The sequence below is a fragment of the Entelurus aequoreus genome, linkage group LG10, assembly GCF_033978785.1.
Source record: "Entelurus aequoreus isolate RoL-2023_Sb linkage group LG10, RoL_Eaeq_v1.1, whole genome shotgun sequence".
NCBI lineage: Eukaryota > Metazoa > Chordata > Actinopteri > Syngnathiformes > Syngnathidae > Entelurus > Entelurus aequoreus.
The window spans coordinates 6,037,253-6,047,252 of NC_084740.1; the positions used below are offsets into that span (position 1 = coordinate 6,037,253).

The window sequence follows — 10,000 nt, forward strand, 5'->3', positions numbered from 1 at the left end:
TATAAAACAACATAGTCTTAATCTCTGCAACACACATATTATTTTAATAGCAGAATGACTGTAAAATGAGGCTGGAACTTATCAAGACCAGTGGATTTATCTTCACATTTTAGAGTCAATAATTGAACCCTAAAGATTAATTAAATGAACGATAAGTCTGTTTTTTTATTAGTCCACATGTCAATATGAGAAAACTGCTCCCTAAGAATAAAATGAACTTGTTGCACTTATGCGACTCTGCGCTGTGGTATAGACGACTCAAGTGAATTGCATACCAAATTAATGGAGGGTGTTTGTGCTTTTTGAGGGGTGAATCGATCCACTTCAGTGAGTGACCCATAGGCAGAGGTGGGTAGTAACACGCTACATTTACTTAAGTAACCTTTTGCACAACACCAAGGCCGCGACAGGCTTACACACAAAAAATATACGCGAATCCCTTTGGGGTGATGGACGGCTGGGCAGCGCCTGAAGTGCTGCAGCCCGCCACCGTGGCCCCCACTCCCTCCCCTCTGTTGCTAGTCTCGAGATGTTGTAATATGTACACGTGCCTTTGCTATGGAGGTTTTTTTTCCCTTAGGAGCCCAGCTAAGATTGTATTTTTTTACTCATCCTTCCCCAGCGTTTACCTTTTTTCCCATCTGTTCTGTAACCCTGTACACTGTTTGTTTGTCTCATCTTGAACGGGTTTGTGCTGAAAACAAAGTTTTGTTGTACTTGTGCAATGACAATAAAGACCTACCTACCGACCTACCTAAAATTGTACTTGTCAGAGTAAGTTCAACCTCTTAAGGCCCAAGTTGTTTGTTTACATGCTTTTTTTAATTTCTCTTTGCTATTTGGGCTTATTGGACCCTAATTAGAATAAAAACTAAAAATCATCTTTATATATGATGTACTTAGTCCATAAGTACACAAACGTGTACTTCATGTGTAGTGACATGCTAATTTTTATTTTTTTACACCTTTTTTTTTCTTCAAATTTCATTGTATGTTTATACTCTTTTGACACCACCAGATGGCAGTATAAGTGTCCACATAAGTGGCCATAAGACCCCAATTGAGTAGTGTACACAAATTTGGAAATAAGAGCTAAAAGGTGCTGTCCACGCATGTGGCCACTAAGCCTTTAGAGGTTTTAATGTAACATAGTTTTTACTTTTACTTGAGTATTTTTGTGTTACTTTTACTCCGTTACATTGAGTTTCATTCCGACCGTTACATTTATTTACGTCATAATTATTTATAATCTATTCATTTAGACTTGCAAAGACGACTTCGTTGTCAGCGAGCCTTCTTCTGGCAAGCACGGTCACACCACTGTGTTTTTCCAATCCAACGTAAGATCACGGCGGGGATCCAATCAGAACTAGAACTATTAAGACATAGTGTTTGGTAATGGGTAGGGATGTAACATAATAATGATGACGGCGGCAAAACTCCTCACAGTTAATATTACCCTTTTAAATTTAAATAATCAACAAACTGACATTGATAACTGCACTTTGATTGGTGCCAGTTTGCTAGCTTAACGCTAACATTAAAACAAGACATTCCGAGACTAGCAACAGAGGGGAGGGAGTGGGGGCCACGGTGGCAGGGTGCAGCTCTTAATGGTGAAATACCTATTAAAAACACATACCCCAGTCTAAACTTATATAAACACATTACTGTTTGAGCAACTAAGTTATTAAGTTGTCCCACCGTGAACCTACACGCTGTGCTCTCTTAGAACAGAATTATGAAGATCCTCGGCAGAAGTGATGTATAAATAGAATAGATTACATTTTTTTTTACACACTTTTCATTTAAATAAATATTGAAGTGCTACAGCACAACCTGGCATAACTTTTAGAGATGTCCGATAATATCGGACTGACGATTTTTCCGGCCGATAAATGATAACTCTGATAAATTTAGTCACGACAACTGTGATATGAAATTCTTATATCGTTACAGCCCTAATTTTTTGTTACACACATCATTTCAATATGTCTTCAACGCCTGGAAGAACAAGAAGACTTATGGAGAAATGTTACCCTTGCAACGGTAACAAACAAGATACATTGTAAACCCAATGGCTAATTTTCTTTGGTAAAAATACAACCAACTTGAAGAGCCATCTGCAGGCTAATCTCAGGACATCGACGCAATAGTGAGTAGGCCTAAACTAATACGCGGAGTATTACAACTACCATAGTCAGACGTACTGTGCTTCAACATACGGGTATTATTATGGTGCGTGTATAAGATCTCCAAAATGGCACCTATTGGGAGACATCTGGCTTTTTTCCCCGACCTATTAGATACTTTATCTTATGCCTTCTGATCTCTCTCTCTCTCTCTCTCTCTCTCTCTCTCTCTCTCTCTCTCTCTCTCTCTCTCTCTCTCTCTCTCTCTCCACTACTTGCTGTACATATCCTACCAAGTCAGACCTACACTCTCTCTCTCTCTCTCTCTCTCTCTCTCCTCTCTCTCTCTCTCTCTCTCTCTCTCTCTCTCTCTCTCTCTCTCTCTCTCTCTCTCTCTCTCTCTCTCTCTCTCTCTCTCTCTCTCTCCTCTCTCTCTCTCTCTCTCTCTCCTCTCTCTCTCTCTCTCTCTCTCTCTCTCTCTCTCTCTCTCTCTCTCCTCCTCTCTCTCTCTCTCTCTCACTACTTGCTGTACATATCCTACCAAGTCAGACCTACACTGTTCCAATATCCATTTCTCTGTTCTCAATTGTTGATGACTGATGATAACCACCAAACCATGCATACAACATGATACATCACACATGCATGCATACAACATGATACATCACACATGCATGCATACAACATGATACATCACACATGCATGCATACAACATGATACATCACACATGCATGCACACAACATGATACATCACACATGCATGCATACAACATGATACATCACACATGCATGCATACAACATGATACATCACACATGCATGCATACAACATGATACATCACACATGCATGCATACAACATGATACATCACACATGCATGCATACAACATGATACATCACACATGCATGCATACAACATGATACATCACACATGCATGCACACAACATGATACATCACACATGCATGCATACAACATGATACATCACACATGCATGCATACAACATGATACATCACACATGCATGCATACAACATGATACATCACACATGCATGCATACAACATGATACATCACACATGCATGCATACAACATGATACATCACACATGCACACATACAACATGACACATCACACATGCATGCATACAACATGACACATCACACATGCATGCATACAACATGATGCATCACACATGCATGCATACAACATGATACATCACACATGCATGCATACAACATGATACATCACACATGCATGAATACAACATGATACATCACACATGCATGCATACAACATGATACATCACACATGCATACATACAACATGATACATCACACATGCATGCATGCAACATGATACATCACACATGCATGCATGCAACATGATACATCACACATGCATGCATGCAACATGATACATCACACATGCATGCATGCAACATGATACATCACACATGCATGCATGCAACATGATACATCACACTTGTTTTCCAGTTGTTCTATTCAACATGTTGGAAAAGGAGTAGGAAGAAGCAGAGCTTATTTAATCCTACCCCTTTTCCTTTACATAGCAGTTGCTAAAACTTTTGTTCACTTCCTGTTCTCAATTTATTCACAAAATACTCCATAGGCAATAACAATAAAAATAAATAAATAATAATTGGTGAAGTAAGTTATATTTCATATGGTGAGATGAGTAAGATTACCTAGAAAATTAATGAATGGATGAGATAAATTCAGAATGTTTCTTCTTCTTTGTACTTTGTAAACACTTTAAGTTTAAAGGGCTTCTTGAAGTGGATCATATTAGTACATTGTTTGATTACTTTTGGAGATGTCCGATAATATCGGACTGCCGATTTTTTCGGCCGATAAATTCTTCCGGAAATTATCGGTATCGGTTTCAAAAAGTAAAATGCATGACTTTTTAAAACGCCGCTGTGTACACGGACGTAGGGAGAAGTACAGAGCGCCAATAAACCTTAAAGGCACTGCCTTTGCGTGCCGGCCCAATCACATAATATCTACGGCTTTTCACACACACAAGTGAATGCAAGGCATACTTGGTCAACAGCCATACAGGTCACACTGACGGTAGGCGTATAAACAACTTTAACACTGTTACAAATATGCGCCACACTGTGAACCCACACCAAACAAGAATGACAAACACATTTCGGGAGAACACAACATAAACACAACATAAACACAACAGAACAAATACCCAGAACCCCTTGCAGCACTAACTCTTCCGGGACGCTACAATATACACCCCCCGTAACCCCCTACCCCAAATCCCCGCCCACCTCAACCTCCTCTTGCTCTCTCAGGGAGAGCATGTCCCAAATTCCAAGCTGCTGTTTTGAGGCATGTTAAAAAAAAGAATGCACTTTGTGACTTCAATAATAAATATGGCAGTGCCATGTTGGCATTTTTTTCCATAACTTGAGTTGATTTATTTAGTAAAACCTTGTTACATTGTTTAATGCATCCAGCGGGGCATCACAACAAAATTAGGCATAATAATGTGTTCATTCCACGACTGTATATATCGGTATCGTTGATATCGGAATCGGTAATTAAGAGTTGGACAATATCGGAATATTGGATAGCCATTATCGGACATCTCTAATTACTTTGCTTAATCCATTCCATCATTTTATTCCACACACAGATATACTGAAGGTCTTAAGTGTTGTACGTGCGTACAAGTGTTTTAAATTACATGTTTCTCTAAGATTATATTTCTCCTCTTTTGTTGAGAAGAATTGTTGTATATTCTTGGGTAGCAAGATGCTAGTTTGCTTTGTGTATAATTTTAGCTGTTTGCAAATTCACTATGTCGTGGAATTTCAGTATGTTTGCTTCAATAAATAAATGGTTTGAATGTTCTCTATATCCAACATGATGTATTATTCTAACTGATCTTTTTTGTAACACCGTTAATGAATGAAGTGTACTTTTGTAGTTATTTCCCCATATTTGTGCCATCTGTTATATTGCAGTCATCCGTTGTTTTTTGAGTGCCATTTTTCCCAACAACAATTTTCCTTTGTGTTTTGTACCAAACTCCATTTTGGAAATACAAGCAACAACGAGTCCATGATTATCCTTGGTCAGGGTTCATCTTGTCACATTAAACCTCAAAATAACATCTCATCCTGTTTGTTTTTAACGTTTTTTGTTTTTTTTCTATTCACAGAACACTTGCGCCAAACCCACAATGGGTGTAATTACATGCTTATAATTGATAGGGCAAATCCTTCAACTGGCTCTCAATGGACTTCCACGTAACCCGCAGTGGCGTGACAATGAAGCGTCACTGCAGAATTAACTCCCGCCATGTCAATACTCATTTGGCGGCGCAGATTTGAAAACATCCATGTCTTTTGTATTTGTTCCAAAAGCAAAGAAAGCAAGGAGATGAGGTGAGAGCATAAATGGGCACCTTGGAGCAAATAATTTGCTGTGTTGTACTAACCCGTCGTCACCAATATTGAGCTCTATTGGACTTTCATTGCCACTGGATGGTCTGCTAAATAGATTTCCAGCAATCTTTGTAAAAACCCAAAGAATAATTTGACAAAGCACAAATGGCGCCGTGACTGTTGAGATTTAAGAGAGGAGGAAAGTGAAGGTCTGACTGAAATAAATAAAATGGCGAATGAATGGAATTCAGATCTGCGAACCCGACTTTATTCAGGGTTCTTTTCGGGTGCTTAAAAACCTTGAAAATGCTTGGATTTTAATGTGTTTTCAAGGTTTGAAAAATACTTGAATTTTGGGTGAAGTGCTTGTGAATGTTCATCATATTTCTCGGCAGTCTGACTTAATAGGCTAATTATAAAATGGGAAAAAAAAGTTTTCTTAAAAATGAAAGCTACATGCTTGATCAGTTGGCTTTGCACCAGCCAGAGCTCTGTGTCGCCCCCAAGAGGACAGTGGGTGCATCGGTCCATCATAGGTTGTCGTTTTAATGAACATTGGATGGAAAAAGACAAATACAAACTTTGGATAAAACGTGGACCAAATCCATGTGTAGCGTGCTGCAAAGTATGCAAAAAGGACATCCAACATGGTTCGATGTATTTTTTGCTCCATTAGTTTGGTTGTCTACTTAACTTGTCCGACTACCTCAGTTAAAGGCCTACTGAAATGAATTGTTTTTATTTAAACGGGGATAGCAGATCCATTCTATGTGTCATACTTGATCATTTCGCGATATTTCCATATTTTTGCTGAAAGGATTTAGTAGAGAACATCGACGATAAAGTTCGCAACTTTTGGTCGCTAATAAAAAAAGCCTTGCCTGTACCGGAAGTAGCGTGACGTCACAGGTTGAAAGGCTCCTCACATTTCCCCATTGTTTACACCAGCAGCGAGAGCGATTCGGACCGAGAAAGCGACGATTTCCCCATTAATTTGAGCCAGGATGAAAGATTCGTGGATGAGGAACGTGAGAGTGAAGGACTAGAGTGCAGTGCAGGACGCATCTTTTTTCGCTCTGACCGTAACTTAGGTACAAGCTGGCTCATTGGATTCCACACTCTCTCCTTTTTCTATTGTGGATCACGGATTTGTATTTTAAACCACCTCGGATACTATATCCTCTTGAAAATGAGAGTCGAGAACGCGAAATGGACATTCACAGTGACTTTTATCTCCACGACAATACATCGGCGAAGCACTTTAGCTACGGAGCTAACGTGATAGCATCTGGCTTAAATGCAGATAGAAACAAAAGAAATAAACCCCTGACTGGAAGGATAGACAGAAAATCAACAATACTATTAAACCATGGACATGTAACTACACGGTTAATGCTTTCCAGCCTGGCGAAGCTTAACAATGCTGTTGCTAACGACGCCATTGAAGCTAACTTAGCAACGGGACCTCACAGAGCTATGCTAAAAACATTAGCGGTCGGCGGCTAGCGTCGGATAGCGCGTCTGCTATCCAAGTCAAAGTCCTCCTGGTTGTGTTGCTGCAGCCAGCCGCTAATACACCGATCCCACCTACAGCTTTCTTCTTTGCAGTCTTCATTGTTCATTAAACAAATTGTAAAAGATTCACCAACACAGATGTCCAGAATACTGTGGAATTTTGCGATGAAAACAGAGCTGTTTGTATTGGATCCAATGTGTCCGAATACTTCCGTTTCAACCATTGACGTCACGCGCATACGTCATCATACATAGACGTTTTCAACCGGAAGTTTCTTGGGAAATTTAAAATGTCACTTTATAAGTTAACCCGGCCGTATTGGCATGTGTTGCAATGTTAAGATTTCATCATTGATATATAAACTATCAGACTGCGTGGTCGCTAGTAGTGGCTTTCAGTAGGCCTTTAAAGCAAACAAGTTACACTTTGTCGTTTTGGTTAATCGCATTAAAATGGTTCATTATTGGACTCGTTTGTACTGTGAAGGTCATGTAATGCAGTGTTTATCAACCACTGTGCCGCGGAGATACAGTCTGGTGTTCCGTGGGAGATGATCTAATTTCACCTATTTGGGTTAAAAATATTTAAATAATAAATAAAAACATTTCATTTCAGTAGGCCTTTAAAGTCATATCCAACAATTGCGACAACAACGTTTTACTGTCAATATCGACTGCTGAGTTTCATTTTTTAATGATTTCTGCTGGTGGTGTGCCTCTGGATTTTTTCAACACAAAAAATGTGCCTCGGCTCAAAAAAGGTTGAAAAACACTGATGTAGTGTATAATGTGTAACCTTTTGCACAACTTAGAGCTGAATTAATATGAATGATTTTGTAGTTTTCACACAACATGGTTGAATGCATTTCTTGCTCTATTATTTTCGTTGTAAAGTTAACTTTTGTCTTTTTGTTAATTTGTTATCACAGCCACAGTTATAAGGCTTAATGAAAGGTGACTGAGGTGTTGTGAAACAAACAAAATATTTTCCTTTAACTGATTATCCTTATATTAATGTGGAACAGTTTTGTTAATAAATGAGTGAAATTGACATTTTGTATTTATATCACATTATGCAGTTTAAATACGGTGTTAATCCAATTACTGAGTGCTGTAAGTAACAAAAAGAAGAAGAAATGTGAAAAACAACACAAACGGAGACACGTTTGCAAACACCAATGACATTGAATAGTCACACTGCTTCATTTTCTATGCCCCATTCAGTTAATGATAACTGCTGGTTCAATGTTAGGCTTAGGTTTTAGCAGATGTTCCGTATTTTTCCTACAGACAGCATTTGGTGACCTCAAACAACAAGGCTATGGATTGATTCACACGAGTTTTCACCTTTTGAAGGGTACTGGAAAACCTGGAAAATTGATCTTGAAAGTCCTTAAAAAAGTGCTTGAATTTGGCCATGGAAAAGGTGTACGAACCCTGTTATCGTGCCTCTTTTGGACAAAAGCATGCATGATTTCCATGTTTATGCTACAGGATCAAGGATAAGATGTAGATTTTTCCCCATCCAAACACAATACAACTTAAAAAAGTGGACACAGTAATTATTACCAATTATTCAAGAGAAAATAATATTACAAGAATGAAATCTCACTGCAAAAACTGAAATATAAGTAATATTAAATATCTCAAATAAGGGTGACATTTGCTTATTTTCTGTCTGATAAGATCATTCTTCTCACTAAACAGATTTTATGTTAGAGTGTTTTACTTGTTTTAAGTAAATGATCTCAGTAAGATATTACAGCTTGTTGCTGAGATGTTATGACCTATATTGAGTAAAACATGCTTGAAACTAGAATATCAACTGTTGTGTCATCAACACTCACAAGTATAAAACTACTTTTTTAAAGTAATAACTTCTTATTTCAAGCATGTAAAAAAAAAAAATCATGACTTTGACACAATTGTGTCTCATAATTAAAACAGATGACAGCCAAATGGACTTTACTGTTTTATTTTCAATGAAACAATAGAAAATACGTACTCATATAGTAGTACAGTTGTTATTAGTGAGAATATACTAATTTTAAGTAGGGATGTCCGATAATGGCTTTTTTGCCGATATCCGATATTCCGAAATTGTCCAACTCTTATTTACCGAAACCGATATCAACCGATACCGATACATACAGTCGTGGAATTAACACATTATTATGCCTAATTTGGACAACCAGGTATGGTGAAGATAAGGTCCTTTCTAAAAAAAAATAATAAAATAAAATAAGATAAATAAATTAAAAACATTTTCTTGAATACAAAAGAAAGTAAAACAATATAAAAACAGTTACATAGAAACTAGTAATTAATGAAAATGAGTAAAATTAACTGTTAAAGGTTAGTACTATTAGTGGACCAGCAGCACGCACAATCATGTGTGCTTACGGACTGTATCCCTTCCAGACTGTATTGATATATATTGATATATAATGTAGGAACCAGAATATTAATAACAAAGAAACAACCCTTTTGTGTGAATGATTGTAAATAAAGGAAGGAGGGAGGTTTGTTGGGTTGGTGCACTAATTGTAAGTGTATCTTGTGTCTTTTATGTTGATTTAATAAATACATTTAAAAAAACCAAAAAAAAACGATACCGATAATTTCCGATATTACATTTTAAAGCATTTATCGGCCGATAATATCTCTAATTTTAAGGTATTTTTGGGTTTATTGAGGTTAGCTAATTTTACTTGTTTTGGAAAGTCTTGACAAGCCAAATGTTCTTGTTCTATTGGCAGATAATTTTGCTTAGTTCAAATAAAATACCCCTCATTTTTGTATTTTTTTTCTTGTTTTTGAACACTGACTTCTTGCAGTGCTGATAGTGGGCTGGCATTACCAACCCGCTCACTGGGGACTAATTAAAAAAAAAAAATCACTTGCTCTCACACCTAAACTACAGCGT

The 10,000-nt window shown here is 37.6% G+C and overlaps 1 protein-coding gene across 5 annotated transcripts in view; it reads right to left on the bottom strand.

Annotated features, from left to right (window-relative positions):
• cadm1b (cell adhesion molecule 1b) overlaps window positions 1-10,000 on the bottom strand; it is a 621,285-nt gene that overhangs the window by 50,139 nt on the left and 561,146 nt on the right. The gene's annotated exons all lie outside the window — the stretch shown is intronic.